The sequence below is a fragment of the Ascaphus truei genome, unplaced genomic scaffold, assembly GCF_040206685.1.
Source record: "Ascaphus truei isolate aAscTru1 unplaced genomic scaffold, aAscTru1.hap1 HAP1_SCAFFOLD_166, whole genome shotgun sequence".
Classification (NCBI taxonomy): domain Eukaryota; kingdom Metazoa; phylum Chordata; class Amphibia; order Anura; family Ascaphidae; genus Ascaphus; species Ascaphus truei.
Genome location: NW_027454552.1, coordinates 580,666 through 599,489, shown reverse-complemented (window position 1 = coordinate 599,489; position 18,824 = coordinate 580,666).

Below are 18,824 nucleotides of genomic sequence, written 5' to 3'. Positions count from 1 at the left end.
ATATTATTATTACATAGCACTGAAAGTGACGACGGCGCTGTACATACAGGGATAAGGATAGTATTATTACATAGCAGTGACAGTGACGGCGGCGCTGTACATACAGGGATAAGGATAGTATTACATAGAACTGACAGTGACGGCGGCGCTGTACATACAGGGATAAGGATTGTATTACATAGCACTGACAGTGAGGGCGGCGCTGTACATACAGGGATAAGGATAGTATTACATAGCACTGACAGTGACGGCGGCGCTGTACACAAAGGGATAAGGATATTATTATTGCATAGCACTGACGGGCATTTACACTGCGCATCTCATTACAGGGGCATTTACACTGCGCATCTCTTTACGGGGCATTTACACTGCGCATCTCATTACAGGGCATTCACACTGCGCATCTCATTACGGGGCATTTACACTGTGCATCTCAATACAGGGGCATTTACACTGTGCATCTCATTACGGGGCATTTACACTGCGCATCTCATTACAGGGCATTTACACTGCGCATCTCATTACGGGGCATTTACACTGCGCATTTCATGACGGGGCATTTACACTGCGCATCTCATTACGGGGCATTTACACTGCGCTTCTCATTACAGGGGCATTTACACTGCGCATCTCATTACAGGGGCATTTACACTGCGCATCTCATTACAGGGGCATTTACACTGCACATGTCATTACAGGGGCATTTACAATGCGCATCTCATTACAGGGGCATTTACACTGTGCATCTCATTACGGGGCATTTACACTGCGCATCTCATTACAGGGCATTTACACTGTGCATCTCATTAAGGGGCATTTACACTGGGCATCCCATTACGGGGCATTTACACTGCGCATCTCATTACAGGGGCATTTACATTGCGCATCTCATTACAGGGGCCTTTACATGGCGCATCTCATTACAGGGGCCTTTACACGGCGCATCTCATTACATAGGCCTTTACACGGCGCATCTCATTACAGGGGCCTTTACACTGCGCATCTCATTACAGGGGCCTTTACACTGCGCATCTCATTACAAGAGCCTTTACACTGCGCATCTCATTACAGGGGCATTTACACTGCGCATCTCATTACAGGGGCAATTACACGGCGCATCTCATTACAGGGGCATTTACACGGCGCATCTCATTACAAAGGCCTTTACACGGCGCATCTCATTACAGGGGCCTTTACACTGCGCATCTCATTACAGGGGCCTTTACACTGCGCATCTCATTACAGGGGCCGTTACACTGCGCATCTCATTACAGGGGCATTTACACTGCGCATCTCATTACAGGGGCATTTACACTGGGCATCTCATTACAGGGGCATTTACACTGGGCATCTCATTACAGGGGGCATTTACACTGCACATCTCATTAAGGGGCATTTACACTGCGCATCTCATTAAGGGGCATTTACACTGCGCATCTCATTACGGGGCATTTACACTGGGCATCTCATTACAGGGGCCTTTACACTGCGCATCTCATTATGGGGCCTTTACACTGCGCATCTCATTACAGGGGCCTTTACACTGCGCATCTCATTACTGGGCATTTACACTGCGCATCTCATTACAGGGGCATTTACACTGCGCATCTCATTACAGGGGCATTTACACTGCGCATCTCATTACAGGGACATTTACACTGCGCAACTCATTACAGGGGCATTTACACTGCGCATCTCATTAAAGGGGCCTTTACACTGCGCATCTCATTACGGGGCTTTTACACTCCGCATCTCATTAAAGGGGCCTTTACACTGCGCATCTCATTACGGGTCTTTTACACTGCGCATCTCATTACAGGGGCCTTTACACTGCGCATCTCATTATGGGGCATTTACACTGCGCATCTCATTACAGGGGCATTTACACTGCGCATCTTATTACAGGGGCATTTACACTGGGCATCTCATTACAGGGGCATTTACACTGCACATCTCATTACAGGGGCATTTACATGGCGCATCTCATTACAGGGGCCTTTACACTGCGCATCTCATTACGGGGCCTTTCCACTGCGCATCTCATTACAGGGGCCTTTACACTGCGCATCTCATTACAGGGGCCTCTACACTGCGCATCTCATTACGGGGCCTCTACACTGCGCATCTCATTACAGGGGCATTTACACTGCGCATCTCATTAAAGGGGCATTTACACTGCGCATCTCATTACAGGGGCATATACACTGCGCATCTCATTACAGGGGCATTTACACTGCACATCTCATTACAGGGGCATTTACACTGCGCATCTCATTACAGGGGCATTTACACTGCGCATCTCATTACAGGGGCATTTACACTGTGCATCTCATTAAGGGGCATTTACACTGGGCATCTCATTACGGTGCATTTACACTGCGCATCTCATTACAGGGGCATTTATACTGCGCATCTCATTACAGGGGCCTTTACACGGCGCATCTCATTACAGGGGCCTTTACACGGCACATCTCATTACAGGGGCCTTTACACGGCGCATCTCATTACAGGGGCCTTTACACGGCACATCTCATTACAGTGGCATTTACACGGCGCATCTCATTACAGGGGCCTTTACACTGTGCATCTCATTACAAGGGCCTTTACACTGCGCATCTCATTACAGGGGCATTTACACTGCACATCTCATTACAGGGGCATTTACACTGCGCATCTCATTACAGGGGCATTTACACGGCGCATCTCATTACAGGGGCATTTACACGGCGCATCTCATTACAGGGGCCTTTACACGGCGCATCTCATTACAGGGGCCTTTACACGGCGCATCTCATTACAGGGGCCTTTACACTGCGCATCTCATTACAGGGGCCTTTACTGTAAGTGCTATGTAATACTATCCTTATCCCTGTGTGTACAGCGCCGCTGTCACTGTCAGTGCTATGTAATAATACTATCCTTATCCCTGTATGTACAGCGCCCCCTGTATGTACAGCGCCGCCGTCACTGTCAGTGCTATGTAATAATATTATCCTTATCCCTGTATGTACAGCACTGCCGTCACTGTCAGTGCTATGTAATAATACTATCCTTATCTCTGTATGTACAGTGACGCCGTCACTGTCAGTGCTATGTAATAATACTATCCTTATCCCTGTATGTACAGCGCCGCCGTCACTGTCACTGCTATGTAATAATACTATCCTTATCCCTGTATGTACAGCGCCGCCGTCACTGTCACTGCTATGTAATAATACTATCCTTATCCCTGTATGTACAGCGCCGCCGTTACATAGCACTGACAGTGACGGCGGCGCTGTACATACATCTCTCTGCGCTCTTTTTCTCTCTCTGCGCTCTTTCTCTCTCTCTGCGCTCTTTCTTTCTCTCTCTGTGCTCTTTCTTTCTCTCTCTGCGCTCTTTCTTTCTCTCTATCTCTGCGCTCTTTCTTCCTCTCTCTCTCTGCGCTCTTTCTTTCTCTGCGCTCTTTCTCTCTCTCTGCGCTCTTTCTTTCTCTCTCTCTGCGCTCTCTCTCTCTCTGCGCTCTCTCTCTCTGGGCTCTCTCTCTGTCTGCGCTCTCTCTCTCTCTCTCTGCGCTCTTTCTTTCTCTTTCTCTCTGCGCTCTTTCTCTCTCTCTCTACGCTCTTTCTCTCTCTCTTTGTGTGTTCTTTCATCCTCTCTCTCTGCGCTCTCTCTCTCTTTCTGCGCTCTTTCTTTCTTTCTCTCTCTGCGCTCTTTCTTTCTCTCTCTCTCTGCGCTCTTTCTTTCTCTCTCTCTGCACTCTTTCTCTCTCTCTCTGTGCTCTTTCTCTCTCTCTCTGCGCTCTTTCTATCTCTCTCTGCGCTCTTTCTTTCTCTCTCTCTGCGCTCTTTCTCTCTGCGCTCTTTCTTTCTCTCTCTGCGCTCTTTCTTTCTCTCTGCGCTCTTTCTTTCTCTCTCTCTCTGCACTCTTTCTTTCTCTCTCTGTGCTCTTTCTCTCTCTCTGCGCTCTTCCTTTCTCTCTCTGCGCTCTTTCTTGCTCTCTCTCTGCGCTCTTTATCTCTCTCTCTGCGCTCTTTCTCTCTCTCTGCACTCTTTCTTTCTCTCTCTGCGTTCTTTCTTCCTCTCTCTCTCTGCGCTCTTTCTTTCTCTGCGCTTTTTCTCTCTCTCTGCGCTCTTTCTTTCTTTCTCTCTCTGCGCTCTTTCTTTCTCACTCTCTCTGCGCTCTTTCTTTCTCTGCGCTCTTTCTCTCTCTCTGCGCTCTTTCTTTCTCTCTCTCTGCGCTCTCTCTCTCTCTCTCTGCGCTCTCTCTCTCTGGGCTCTCTCTCTGTCTGCGCTCTCTCTCTCTCTGCGCTCTTTTTTTCTCTTTCTCTCTGCGCTCTTTCTCTCTCTCTCTCTGCGCTCTTTCTTTCTTTCTCTCTCTGCGCTCTTTCTCTCTCTCTCTGCGCTCTCTCTCTCTCTCTGCGCTCTTTCTTTCTTTCTCTCTCTGCGCTCTTTCTCTCTCTCTCTGCGCTCTTTCTCTCTCTCTCTGCGCTCTTTCTCTCTCTCTCTGCGCTCTTTCTTTCTCTCTCTCTGCGCTCTTTCTCTCTGCGCTCTTTCTTTCTCTCTCTGCGCTCTTTCTCTCTCTCTGCGCTCTTTCCTTCTCTCTCTCTCTGCACTCTCTCTCTCTGCGCTGTCTCTGCACTCTTTCTCTCTCTCTGCGCTCTTTCTTTCTCTCTCTCTGCACTCTTTCTTTCTCTCTCTGCACTCTTTCTCTCTCTCTGCGCTCTTTCTTTTTCTCTCTGCGCTCTTTCTTTCTCTCTCTCTGCGCTCTTTCTCTCTCTCTCTGCGCTCTTTCTCTCTCTCTGCGCTCTTTCTTTATCTCTCTGCATTCTTTCTTTCTCTCTCTCTCTGCGCTCTTTGTCTCTCTCTGCGCTCTTTCTTTCTCTCTCTGCGCTCTCTCTCTCTCTCTGCGCTCTTTCTTTCTCTATCTCTGCGCTCATTCTTTCTCTATCTCTGCGCTCTTTCTCTCTCTCTGTGCTTTTTCTCTCTCTCTGCGCTCTTTCTCTCTCTCTCTCTCTGCGCTCTTTCTTTCTCTCTCACACACAAGGCACAGCTATCTCTCACTCCCTGTCACACAAGAGGCACAGCTATCTCTCACTCCCTGTCACACACGAGGCACAGCTATCTCTCACTCTCTGTCATACATGAGGCACAGTTATCTCTCACTCCCTGTCACACACGAGGCACAGCTATCTCTCACTCCCTGTCACACATGAGGCACAGTTATCTCTCCCTCCCTGTCACACACGAGGCACAGTGATCTGTGCTGATTATTGAGTGACAGCTGCTCCGCCTGCAACAAAACTCTCTAATTAAACAGAAGCATCTGGCTCCGCGGAGAGATCCTCGGCCCCTCACTCATTGCCCCGGGGGGCGGCCCGGGGTACGTCAGGCACTGCCACCTGCCAAAATGTAACACCAGCATCTAATATAGAGCAGGGCCGAGTATTATTCCTGCAGGGATTCCTCTTCTCGAGACTTAACCCCTTTTGGGGTTACATGTGACATGACTGTGTCATGACTGTTGACTGTGACATGGAGAGATAGCTGTGCATCGTGTGTGTGATAGTGAGAGATTACTGTTCATCGTGTGTGTGTGACAGTGAGAGATAGTTGTGCATCGTGTGTGTGACATGGAGAGATAGCTTTGCATCGTGTGTGTGTGACAGTGAGAGATAGCTGTGCATCGTGTGTGTGTGTGTCAGTGAGTGAGAGATAGCTGTGCATCGTGTGTGTGTGACAGGGAGAGATAGCTGTTCATTGTGTGTGTGTGACAGAGAGAGATAGCTGTGCATCGTGTGTGTGATAGTGAGAGATTACTGTTCATCGTGTGTGTGTGTGACAGTGAAAGATAGTTGTGCATCGTGTGTGTGTGACAGGGAGAGATAGCTGTGCATCGTGTGTGTGACATGGAGAGATAGCTTTGCATCGTGTGTGTGTGTCAGGGAGTGAGAGATATCTGTGCATCGTGTGTGTGTATGACAGGGAGAGATAGCTGTGCATCGTGTGTGTGTCAGGGAGTAAGAGATAGCTGTGCATCGTGTGTGTGACAGGGAGAGATAGCTGTGCATCGTGTGTGTGTGTCAGGGAGTGAGAGATAGCTGTGCATCGTGTGTGACAGTGATAGATAGCTGTGCATCGTGTGTGTGTGACAGTGAGAGATAGCTGTGCATCGTGTGTGTGTGTGGCAGTGAGAGTTAGCTATGCATCGTGTGCGTGTGACAGGGAGAGATAGCTTTGCATCGTGTGTGTGTGTGTGACAGGGATAAATGCCCCGTAATAAGATGCGCAGTGTAAATGCCCCTTAATGAGATGCGCAGTGTAAATGCCCCTTAATGAGATGTGCAGTGTAAATGCCCCCTGTAATGAGATGCCCAGTGTAAATGCCCCTGTAATGAGATGCCCAGTGTAAATGCCCCTGTAATGAGATGCCCAGTGTAAATGCCCCTGTAATGAGATGCGCAGTGTAAATGCCCCTGTAATGAGATGCGCAGTGTAAAGGCCCCTGTAATGAGATGCGCAGTGTAAAGGCCCCTGTAATGAGATGCGCAGTGTAAAGGCCCCTGTAATGAGATGCGCAGTGTAAGGGCCCATGTAATGAGATGCGCAGTGTAAAGGCCCCTGTAATGAGATGCGCCGTGTATATGCCCCTGTAATGAGATGCGCCGTGTAAATGCCCCTGTAATGAGATGCGCAGTGTAGATGCCCCTGTAATGAGATGCGCAGTGTAAATGCCCCTGTAATGAGATGCGCAGTGTAAAGGCCCTTGTAATGAGATGCGCAGTGTAAAGGCCCCTGTAATGAGATGCGCAGTGTAAAGGCCCCTGTAATGAGATGCGCCGTGTAAAGGCCCCTGTAATGAGATGCGCCGTGTAAAGGCCCCTGTAATGAGATGCGCAGTGTAAAGGCCCCTGTAATGAGATGCGCAGTGTAAAGGCCCCTGTAATGAGATGCGCAGTGTAAAGGCCCCTGTAATGAGATGCGCAGTGTAAGGGCCCCTGTAATGAGATGCGCAGTGTAAAGGCCCCTGTAATGAGATGCGCCGTGTATATGCCCCTGTAATGAGATGCGCCGTGTAAATGCCCCTGTAATGAGATGCGCAGTGTAGATGCCCCTGTAATGAGATGCGCAGTGTAAATGCCCCTGTAATGAGATGCGCAGTGTAAAGGCCCTTGTAATGAGATGCGCAGTGTAAAGGCCCCTGTAATGAGATGCGCAGTGTAAAGGCCCCTGTAATGAGATGCGCCGTGTAAAGGCCCCTGTAATGAGATGCGCCGTGTAAAGGCCCCTGTAATGAGATGCGCAATGTAAATGCCCCTGTAATGAGATGTGCAGTGTAAATGCCCCGTAATGGGATGCCCAGTGTAAATGCCCCTTAATGAGATGCACAGTGTAAATGCCCTGAAATGAGATGCGCAGTGTAAATGCCCCATCATGAGATGCGCAGTGTAAATGCCCCATCATGAGATGCGCAGTGTAAGTGCCCCATCATGAGATGCGCAGTGTAAATGCCCCTGTAATGAGATGCGCAGTGCAAATGCCCCGTAATGAGATGCGCAGTGTAAATGCCCTGTAATGAGATGCGCAGTGTAAATGCCCCGTAATGAGATGCGCAGTGTAAAGGCCCCTGTAATGAGATGCGCAGTGTAAAGGCCCCTGTAATGAGATGCGCCGTGTAAAGGCCCCTGTAATGAGATGCGCAATGTAAATGACCCTGTAATGAGATGCGCAGTGTAAATGCCCCGTAATGGGATGCCCAGTGTAAATGCCCCTTAATGAGATGCACAGTGTAAATGCCCTGAAATGAGATGCGCAGTGTAAATGCCCCGAAATGAGATGCGCAGTGTAAATGCCCCATCATGAGATGCGCAGTGTAACTGCCCCATCATGAGATGCGCAGTGTAAATGCCCCTGTAATGAGATGCGCAGTGCAAATGCCCCGTAATGAGATGCGCACTGTAAATGCCCTGTAATGAGATACGCAGTGTAAATGCCCCGTAATGAGATGCGCAGTGTAAAGGCCCCTGTAATGAGATGCGCCATGTAAAGGCCCCTGTAATGAGATGCGCAGTGTAAATGCCACTGTAATGAGATGCACAGTGTAAAGGCCCCTGTAATGAGATGCGCAGTGTAAAGGCCCCTGTAATGAGATGCGCAGTGTAAATGCCCCTGTAATGAGATGCGCAGTGTAAATGCCCCTGTAATGAGATGCGCAGTGTAAATGCCCCTGTAATGAGATGCGCAGTGTAAATGCCCCTGTAATGAGATGCGCAGTGTAAATGCCCCTGTAATGAGATGCGCAGTGTAAATGCCCCTGTAATGAGATGCACCGTGTAAAGGCCCCTGTAATGAGATGCGCAGTGTAAATGCCCCTGTAATGAGATGCCCAGTGTAAATGCCCCTGTAATGAGATGCGCAGTGTAAATGCCCCTGTAATGAGATGCGCAGTGTAAATTCCCCGTAATGAGATGCGCAGTGTAAAGGCCCCTGTAATGAGATGCGCAGTGTAAAGGCCCCTTTAATGAGATGCGCAGTGTAAAGGCCCCTTTAATGAGATGCGCAGTGTAAATGCCCCTGTAATGAGATGAGCACTGTAAATGTCCCTGTAATGAGATGCGCAGTGTAAATGCCCCTGTAATGAGATGCGCAGTGTAAATGCCCCTGTAATGAGATGCGCAGTGTAAATGCCCAGTAATGAGATGTGCAGTGTAAAGGCCCCTGTAATGAGATGCGCAGTGTAAAGGCCCCATAATGAGATGCGCAGTGTAAAGGCCCCTGTAATGAGATGCGCAGTGTAAATGCCCCTGTAATGAGATGCGCAGTGTAAATGCCCCTGTAATGAGATGCGCAGTGTAAATGCCCCCTGTAATGAGATGCCCAGTGTAAATGCCCCTGTAATGAGATGCCCAGTGTAAATGCCCCTGTAATGAGATGCGCAGTGTAAATGCCCCTGTAATGAGATGCACAGTGTAAAGGCCCCTGTAATGAGATGCGCAGTGTAAAGGCCCCTGTAATGAGATGCGCAGTGTAAAGGCCCCTGTAATGAGATGCGCAGTGTAAAGGCCCCTGTAATGAGATGCACCGTGTAAAGGCCCCTGTAATGAGATGCGCCGTGTAAATGCCCCTGTAATGAGATGCGCCGTGTAATTGCCCCTGTAATGAGATGCGCAGTGTAGATGCCCCTGTAATGAGATGCGCAGTGTAAATGCCCCTGTAATGAGATGCGCAGTGTAAAGGCCCTTGTAATGAGATGCGCAGTGTAAAGGCCCCTGTAATGAGATGCGCAGTGTAAAGGCCCCTGTAATAAGATGCGCCGTGTAAAGGCCCCTGTAATGAGATGCGCCGTGTAAAGGCCCCTGTAATGAGATGCGCAGTGTAAAGGCCCCTGTAATGAGATGCGCAGTGTAAATTCCCCTGTAATGAGATGCGCAGTGTAAATGCCCCTGTAATGAGATGCGCAGTGTAAATGCCCCTGTAATGAGATGCGCAGTGTAAATGCCCCTGTAATGAGATGCGCAGTGTAAATGCCCCTGTAATTAGATGCGCAGTGTAAATGCCCCTGTAATGAGATGCCCAGTGTAAATGCCCCTGTAATGAGATGCGCAGTGTAAATGCCCCTGTAATGAGATTCGCAGTGTAAATTTCCCGTAATGAGATGCGCAGTGTAAAGGCCCCTGTAATGAGATGCGCAGTGTAAAGGCCCCTTTAATGAGATGCGCAGTGTAAAGGCCCCTTTAATGAGATGCGCAGTGTAAATGCCCCTGTAATGAGATGCGCAGTGTAAATGTCCCTGTAATGAAATGCGCAGTGTAAATGCCCCTGTAATGATATGCGCAGTGTAAATGCCCCTGTATTGAGATGCGCAGTGTAAATGCCCAGTAATGAGATGCGCAGTGTAAAGGCCCTTGTAATGAGATGCGCAGTGTAAAGGCTCCTGTAATGAGATGCGCAGTGTAAAGGCCCCTGTAATGAGATGCGCCGTGTAAAGGCCCCTGTAATGAGATGCGCCGTGTAAAGGCCCCTGTAATGAGATGCGCAGTGTAAAGGCCCCTGTAATGAGATGCGCAGTGGAAATGCCCCTGTAATGAGATGCGCAGTGTAAATGCCCCTGTAATGAGATGCGCAGTGTAAATGCCCCTGTAATGAGATGCGCAGTGTTAATGCCCCTGTAATGAGATGCGCAGTGTAAATGCCCCTGTAATGAGATGCGCAGTGTAAATGCCCCTGTAATGAGATGCCCAGTGTAAATGCCCCTGTAATGAGTTGCGCAGTGTAAATGCCTCTGTAATTAGATACGCAGTGTAAATGCCCCGTAATGAGATGCGCAGTGTAAAGGCCCCTGTAATGAGATGCGCAGTGTAAAGGCCCCTTTAATGAGATGCACAGTGTAAAGGCCCCTTTAATGAGATGCGCAGTGTAAAGGCCCCTGTAATGAGATGCGCAGTGTAAAGGCCCCTGTAATGAGATGCGCAGTGTAAATGCCCCTGTAATGAGATGCGCAGTGTAAATGCCCCTGTAATGAGATGAGCACTGTAAATGTCCCTGTAATGAGATGCGCAGTGTAAATGCCCCTGTAATGAGATGCGCAGTGTAAATGCCCCTGTAATGAGATGCGCAGTGTAAATGCCCATTAATGAGATGTGCAGTGTAAAGGCCCCTGTAATGAGATGCGCAGTGTAAAGGCCCCATAATGAGATGCGCAGTGTAAAGGCCCCTGTAAAAAGATGCGCAGTGTAAATGCCCCTGTAATGAGATGCGCAGTGTAAATGCCCCTGTAATGAGATGCGCAGTGTAAATGCCCCCTGTAATGAGATGCCCAGTGTAAATGCCCCTGTAATGAAATGCCCAGTGTAAATGCCCCTGTAATGAGATGCGCAGTGTAAATGCCCCTGTAATGAGATGCACAGTGTAAAGGCCCCTGTAATGAGATGCGCAGTGTAAAGGCCCCTGTAATGAGATGCGCAGTGTAAAGGCCCCTGTAATGAGATGCGCAGTGTAAAGGCCCCTGTAATGAGATGCGCCGTGTAAATGCCCCTGTAATGAGATGCGCCGTGTAATTGCCCCTGTAATGAGATGCGCAGTGTAGATGCCCCTGTAATGAGATGCCCAGTGTAAATGCCCCTGTAATGAGATGCGCAGTGTAAAGGCCCTTGTAATGAGATGCGCAGTGTAAAGGCTCCTGTAATGAGATGCGCAGTGTAAAGGCCCCTGTAATAAGATGCGCCGTGTAAAGGCCCCTGTAAAGAGATGCGCCGTGTAAAGGCCCCTGTAATGAGATGCGCAGTGTAAAGGCCCCTGTAATGAGATGCGCAGTGTAAAGGCCCCTGTAATGAGATGCGCAGTGTAAAGGCCCCTTTAATGAGATGCACAGTGTAAAGGCCCCTTTAATGAGATGCGCAGTGTAAATGCCCCTGTAATGAGATGCGCAGTGTAAATGTCCCTGTAATGAGATGCGCAGTGTAAATGCCCCTGTAATGAGATGCGCAGTGTAAATGCCCCTGTAATGAGATGCGCAGTGTAAATGCCCAGTAATGAGATGCGCAGTGTAAAGGCCCCTGTAATGAGATGCGCAGTGTAAAGGCCCCTGTAATGAGATGCGCAGTGTAAATGCCCCTGTAATGAGATGCGCAGTGTAAATGCCCCTGTAATGAGATGCGCAGTGTAAATGCCCAGTAATGAGATGCGCAGTGTAAAGGCCCCTGTAATGAGATGCGCAGTGTAAAGGCCCCTGTAATGAGATGCGCAGTGTAAATGCCCCTGTAATGAGATGCGCAGTGTAAAGGCCCCTGTAATGAGATGCGCAGTGTAAAGGCCCTTGTAATGAGATGCGCAGTGTAAAGGCTCCTGTAATGAGATGCGCAGTGTAAAGGCCCCTGTAATGAGATGCGCCGTGTAAAGGCCCCTGTAATGAGATGCGCCGTGTAAAGGCCCCTGTAATGAGATGCGCCATGTAAAGGCCCCTGTAATGAGATGCGCAGTGTAAAGGCCCCTGTAATGAGATGCGCAGTGTAAATGCCCCTGTAATGAGATGCGCAGTGTAAATGCCCCTGTAATGAGATGCGCAGTGTAAATGCCCCTGTAATGAGATGCGCAGTGTAAATGCCCCTGTAATGAGATGCGCAGTGTAAATGCCCCTGTAATGAGATGCGCAGTGTAAATGCCCCTGTAATGAGATGCGCAGTGTAAATGCCCCTGTAATGAGATGCACAGTGTAAATGCCCCTGTAATGAGTTGCGCAGTGTAAATGCCCCTGTAATGAGATACGCAGTGTAAATGCCCCGTAATGAGATGCGCAGTGTAAAGGCCCCTGTAATGTGATGCGCAGTGTAAAGGCCCCTTTAATGAGATGCACAGTGTAAAGGCCCCTTTAATGAGATGCGCAGTGAAAATGCCCCTGTAATGAGATGCGCAGTGTAGAGGCCCCGTAATGAGTACATTGCTATGTGTAGAAGCAAAGATATATGCGATTTCACAATGTGTTCCTTTGAACAGCTGTGAGCAACTTTTTTACACAACGTTAACAACACATTTGAAGCTCAATATTTCATGGGCTGAAGCGGGGAAGATAGAAAACGTGTGCCCTGTAAAGGCGAAGTCTGTGGCATTAACAGGAAGGGAGAAAAAGTACTTTCTACCCATTTTTAGGTTCAGCGGTAAAACGGCAAGTTTCTATGGAACTGCATCTCGGCTTGTGACTGTGGTTTTCCCGGTCACACAAAAATGCTGAAATTCGACTTATACAGTGTTTTTGCTTATTAAACTTGATGAATTCTCTCCTCTTGACTGTAGAATAGTGTGTAAAGCAAAGCACAATACATTTCTATGTGTAGAAGCAAAGATATACGCGATTTCACAATGTGTTCCAAGAACAGCTGTGAGCAACTTTTTTACACAATGTTAACAACACATTTGAAGCTCAATATTTCATGGGCTGAAGCGGGGAAGATAGAAAACGTGTGCCCTGTAAAGGCGAAGTCTGTGGCATTAACAGGAAGGGAGAAAAAGTACTTTCTACCCATTTTTAGGTTCAGCGGTAAAATGGCAAGTTTCTATGGAACTGCATCTCGGCTTGTGACTGTGGTTTTCCCGGTCACACAAAAATGCTGAAATTCGACTTATACAGTGTTTTTGCTTATTAAACTTGATGAATTCTCTCCTCTTGACTGTAGAATAGTGTGTAAAGCAAAGCACAATACATTGCTATGTGTAGAAGCAAAGATATACGCGATTTCACAATGTGTTCCTAGAACAGCTGTGAGCAACTTTTTTACACCACGTTAACAACAGATTTGAAGCTCAATATTTCATGGGCTGAAGCGGGGAAGATAGAAAACGTGTGCCCTGTAAAGGCGAAGTCTGTGGCATTAACAGGAAGGGAGAAAAAGTACTTTCTACCCATTTTTAGGTTCAGCGGTAAAATGGCAAGTTTCTATGGAACTGCATCTCGGCTTGTGACTGTGGTTTTCCCGGTCACACAAAAATGCTGAAATTCGACTTATACAGTGTTTTTGCTTATTAAACTTGATGAATTCTCACCTCTTGACTGTAGAATAGTGTGTAAAGCAAAGCACAATACATTCCTATGTGTAGAAGCAAAGATATACGCGATTTCACAATGTGTTCCCAAAACAGCTGTGAGCAACTTTTTTACACAATGTTAACAACACATTTGAAGCTCAATATTTCATGGGCTGAAGCGGGGAAGATAGAAAACGTGTGCCCTGTAAAGGCGAAGTCTGTGGCATTAACAGGAAGGGAGAAAAAGTACTTTCTACCCATTTTTAGGTTCAGCGGTAAAATGGCAAGTTTCTATGGAACTGCATCTCGGCTTGTGACTGTGGTTTTCCCGGTCACACAAAAATGCTGAAATTCGACTTATACAGTGTTTTTGCTTATTAAACTTGATGAATTCTCACCTCTTGACTGTAGAATAGTGTGTAAAGCAAAGCACAATACATTCCTATGTGTAGAAGCAAAGATATACGCGATTTCACAATGTGTTCCCAAAACAGCTGTGAGCAACTTTTTTACACAATGTTAACAACACATTTGAAGCTCAATATTTCATGGGCTGAAGCGGGGAAGATAGAAAACGTGTGCCCTGTAAAGGCGAAGTCTGTGGCATTAACAGGAAGGGAGAAAAAGTACTTTCTACCCATTTTTAGGTTCAGCGGTAAAATGGCAAGTTTCTATGGAACTGCATCTCGGCTTGTGACTGTGGTTTTCCCGGTCACACAAAAATGCTGAAATTCGACTTATACAGTGTTTTTGCTTATTAAACTTGATGAATTCTCTCCTCTTGACTGTAGAATAGTGTGTAAAGCAAAGCACAATACATTCCTATGTGTAGAAGCAAAGATATACGCGATTTTACAATGTGTTCCCAAAACAGCTGTGAGCAACTTTTTTACACAATGTTAACAACACATTTGAAGCTCAATTTTTCATGGGCTGAAGCGGGGAAGATAGAAAACGTGTGCCCTGTAAAGGCGAAGTCTGTGGCATTAACAGGAAGGGAGAAAAAGTACTTTCTACCCATTTTTAGTTTCAGCGGTAAAATGGCAAGTTTCTATGGAACTGCATCTCGGCTTGTGACTGTGGTTTTCCTGGTCACACAAAAATGCTGAAATTCGACTTATACAGTGTTTTTGCTTATTAAACTTGATGAATTCTCTCCTCTTGACTGTAGAATAGTGTGTAAAGCAAAGCACAATACATTCCTATGTGTAGAAGCAAAGATTTACGCGATTTCACAATGTGTTCCTAGAACATCTGTGAGCAACTTTTTTACACAATGTTAACAACACATTTGAAGCTCAATATTTCATGGGCTGAAGCGGGGAAGATAGAAAACGTGTGCCCTGTAAAGGCGAAGTCTGTGGCATTAACAGGAAGGGAGAAAAAGTACTTTCTACCCATTTTTAGGTTCAGCGGTAAAATGGCAAGTTCCTATGGAACTGAATCTCGTCTTGTGACTGTGGTTTTCCCGGTCACACAAAAATGCTGAAATTCGACTTATACAGTGTTTTTGCTTATTAAACTTGATGAATTCTCTCCTCTTGACTGTAGAATAGTGTGTAAAGCAAAGCACAATACATTCCTATGTGTAGAAGCAAAGATATACGCGATTTCACAATGTGTTCCTAGAACAGCTGTGAGCAACTTTTTTACACAACGTTAACAACACATTTGAAGCTCAATATTTCATGGGCTGAAGCGGGGAAGATAGAAAACGTGTGCCCTGTAAAGGCGAAGTCTGTGGCATTAACAGGAAGGGAGAAAAAGTACTTTCTACCCATTTTTAGGTTCAGCGGTAAAACGGCAAGTTTCTATGGAACTGCATCTCGTCTTGTGACTGTGGTTTTCCCGGTCACACAAAAATGCTGAAATTCGACTTATACAGTGTTTTTGCTTATTAAACTTGATGAATTCTCTCCTCTTGACTGTAGAATAGTGTGTAAAGCAAAGCACAATACATTGCTATGTGTAGAAGCAAAGATTTACGCGATTTCACAATGTGTTCCTAGAACAGCTGTGAGCAACTTTTTTACACAACGTTAACAACACATTTGAAGCTCAATATTTCATGGGCTGAAGCGGGGAAGATAGAAAACGTGTGCCCTGTAAAGGCAAAGTCTGTGGCATTAACAGGAAGGGAGAAAAAGTACTTTCTACCCATTTTTAGGTTCAGCGGTAAAATGGCAAGTTTCTATGGAACTGCATCTCGGCTTGTGACTGTGGTTTTCCCGGTCACACAAAAATGCTGAAATTCGACTTATACAGTGTTTTTGCTTATTAAACTTGATGAATTCTCTCCTCTTGACTGTAGAATAGTGTGTAAAGCAAAGCACAATACATTGCTATGTGTAGAAGCAAAGATATACGCGATTTCACAATGTGTTCCTAGAACAGCTGTGAGCAACTTTTTTACACCACGTTAACAACAGATTTGAAGCTCAATATTTCATGGGCTGAAGCGGGGAAGATAGAAAACGTGTGCCCTGTAAAGGCGAAGTCTGTGGCATTAACAGGAAGGGAGAAAAAGTACTTTCTACCCATTTTTAGGTTTAGCGGTAAAATGGCAAGTTTCTATGGAACTGCATCTCGGCTTGTGACTGTGGTTTTCCCGGTCACACAAAAATGCTGAAATTCGACTTATACAGTGTTTTTGCTTATTAAACTTGATGAATTCTCTCCTCTTGACTGTAGAATAGTGTGTAAAGCAAAGCACAATACATTGCTATGTGTAGAAGCAAAGATTTACGCGATTTCACAATGTGTTCCTAGAACAGCTGTGAGCAACTTTTTTACACAACGTTAACAACACATTTGAAGCTCAATATTTCATGGGCTGAAGCGGGGAAGATAGAAAACGTGTGCCCTGTAAAGGCGAATTCTGTGGCATTAACAGGAAGGGAGAAAAAGTACTTTCTACCCATTTTTAGGTTCCGCGGTAAAATGGCAAGTTCCTATGGAACTGAATCTCGCCTTGTGACTGTGGTATTCCCGGTTACACAAAAATGCTGAAATTCGACTTATACAGTGTTTTTGCTTATTAAACTTGATGAATTCTCTCCTCTTGACTGTAGAATAGTGTGTAAAGCAAAGCACAATACATTCCTATGTGTAGAAGCAAAGATATACGCGATTTCACAATGTGTTCCTAGAACAGCTGTGAGCAACTTTTTTGCACAATGTTAACAACACATTTGAAGCTCAATATTTCATGGGCTGAAGCGGGGAAGATAGAAAACGTGTGCCCTGTAAAGGCGAAGTCTGTGGCATTAACAGGAAGGGAGAAAAAGTACTTTCTACCCATTTTTAGGTTCCGCGGTAAAATGGCAAGTTCCTATGGAACTGAATCTCGGCTTGTGACTGTGGTATTCCCGGTTACACAAAAATGCTGAAATTCGACTTATACAGTGTTTTTGCTTATTAAACTTGATGAATTCTCTCCTCTTGACTGTAGAATAGTGTGTAAAGCAAAGCACAATACATTCCTATGTGTAGAAGAAAAGATATACGCGATTTCACAATGTGTTCCTAGAACAGCTGTGAGCAACTTTTTTACACAAAGTTAACAACACATTTGAAGCTCAATATTTCATGGGCTGAAGCGGGGAAGATAGAAAACGTGTGCCCTGTAAAGACGAAGTCTGTGGCATTAACAGGAAGGGAGAAAAAGTACTTTCTACCCATTTTTAGGTTCAGCGGTAAAACGGCAAGTTTCTATGGAACTGCATCTCGTCTTGTGACTGTGGTTTTCCCGGTCACACAAAAAGGCTGAAATTCGACTTATACAGTGTTTTTGCTTATTAAACTTGATGAATTCTCTCCTCTTGACTGTAGAATAGTGTGTAAAGCAAAGCACAATACATTGCTATGTGTAGAAGCAAAGATTTACGCGATTTCACAATGTGTTCCTAGAACATCTGTGAGCAACTTTTTTACACAATGTTAACAACACATTTGAAGCTCAATATTTCATGGGCTGAAGCGGGGAAGATAGAAAACGTGTGCCCTGTAAAGGCGAAGTCTGTGGCATTAACAGGAAGGGAGAAAAAGTACTTTCTACCCATTTTTAGGTTCAGCGGTAAAATGGCAAGTTCCTATGGAACTGAATCTCGTCTTGTGACTGTGGTTTTCCCGGTCACACAAAAATGCTGAAATTCGACTTATACAGAGTTTTTGCTTATTAAACTTGATGAATTCTCTCCTCTTGACTGTAGAATAGTGTGTAAAGCAAAGCACAATACATTCCTATGTGTAGAAGAAAAGATATACGCGATTTCACAATGTGTTCCTAGAACAGCTGTGAGCAACTTTTTTACACAACGTTAACAACACATTTGAAGCTCAATATTTCATGGGCTGAAGCGGGGAAGATAGAAAACGTGTGCCCTGTAAAGGCGAAGTCTGTGGCATTAACAGGAAGGGAGAAAAAGTACTTTCTACCCATTTTTAGGTTCAGCGGTAAAATGGCAAGTTTCTATGGAACTGCATCTCGGCTTGTGACTGTGGTTTTCCCGGTCACACAAAAATGCTGAAATTCGACTTATACAGTGTTTTTGCTTATTAAACTTGATGAATTCTCTCCTCTTGACTGTAGAATAGTGTGTAAAGCAAAGCACAATACATTCCTATGTGTAGAAGAAAAGATATACGCGATTTCACAATGTGTTCCTAGAACAGCTGTGAGCAACTTTTTTACACAAAGTTAACAACACATTTGAAGCTCAATATTTCATGGGCTGAAGCGGGGAAGATAGAAAACGTGTGCCCTGTAAAGACGAAGTCTGTGGCATTAACAGGAAGGGAGAAAAAGTACTTTCTACCCATTTTTAGGTTCAGCGGTAAAACGGCAAGTTTCTATGGAACTGCATCTCGGCTTGTGACTGTGGTTTTCCCGGTCACACAAAAATGCTGAAATTCGACTTATACAGTGTTTTTGCTTATTAAACTTGATGAATTCTCTCCTCTTGACTGTAGAATAGTGTGTAAAGCAAAGCACAATACATTCCTATGTGTAGAAGAAAAGATATACGCGATTTCACAATGTGTTCCTAGAACAGCTGTGAGCAACTTTTTTACACAAAGTTAACAACACATTTGAAGCTCAATATTTCATGGGCTGAAGCGGGGAAGATAGAAAACGTGTGCCCTGTAAAGGCGAAGTCTGTGGCATTAACAGGAAGGGAGAAAAAGTACTTTCTACCCATTTTTAGGTTCAGCGGTAAAATGGCAAGTTTCTATGGAACTGCATCTCGGCTTGTGACTGTGGTTTTCCCGGTCACACAAAAATGCTGAAATTCGACTTATACAGTGTTTTTGCTTATTAAACTT